Source organism: Mizuhopecten yessoensis, unplaced genomic scaffold (assembly GCF_002113885.1).
Source record: "Mizuhopecten yessoensis strain PY_sf001 unplaced genomic scaffold, ASM211388v2 scaffold8205, whole genome shotgun sequence".
NCBI classification, from domain to species: domain Eukaryota; kingdom Metazoa; phylum Mollusca; class Bivalvia; order Pectinida; family Pectinidae; genus Mizuhopecten; species Mizuhopecten yessoensis.
The window spans coordinates 15,118-15,607 of NW_018407431.1; the positions used below are offsets into that span (position 1 = coordinate 15,118).

The 490-nt window shown below is 38.4% G+C and overlaps 1 long non-coding RNA gene across 1 annotated transcript in view; it reads left to right on the top strand.

Annotated features, from left to right (window-relative positions):
* The first annotated feature begins 28 nt into the window (after positions 1-28).
* The window catches only part of LOC110455347, an 8,500-nt gene continuing 8,038 nt past the window's right edge, over positions 29-490 (top strand). Inside the window, exon 1 of the long non-coding RNA XR_002463439.1 lies at positions 29-39. This is a non-coding gene — a long non-coding RNA (uncharacterized LOC110455347). The remainder of the gene's footprint in view (positions 40-490) is intronic.

Here is a 490-nt window from a genome sequence, read left to right on the forward strand (position 1 = left end):
TGTAAGGGAGGAATCAAACGCTAGATTAGAAGACATCACGTAAGGGAGGAATCAAACGTTAGATTAGAAGACATCATGTAAGGGAGGAATCAAACATTAGATTAGAAGACATCACGTAAGGNGGAGGAATCAAACGTTAGATTAGAAGACATCACGTAAGGGAGGAATCAAACGTTAGATTAGAAGACATCACGTAAGGGAGGAATCAAACGTTAGATTAGAAGACATCACGTAAGGGAGGAATCAAACGTTAGATTAGAAGACATCACGTAAGGGAAGAATCAAACGTTAGATTAGAAGACATCACGTAAGGGAGGAATCAAACGTTAGATTAGAAGACATCATGTAAGGGAGGAATCAAACGTTAGATTAGAACGATGTCCGCTCGATATCTCGAGTAATTATTACCGGATTAACTTCAAACTTCACAACAAGGTTATTTACAATGAAAGCTTGGACAAGTTCGATAACTGCCATTATCCGACCATAA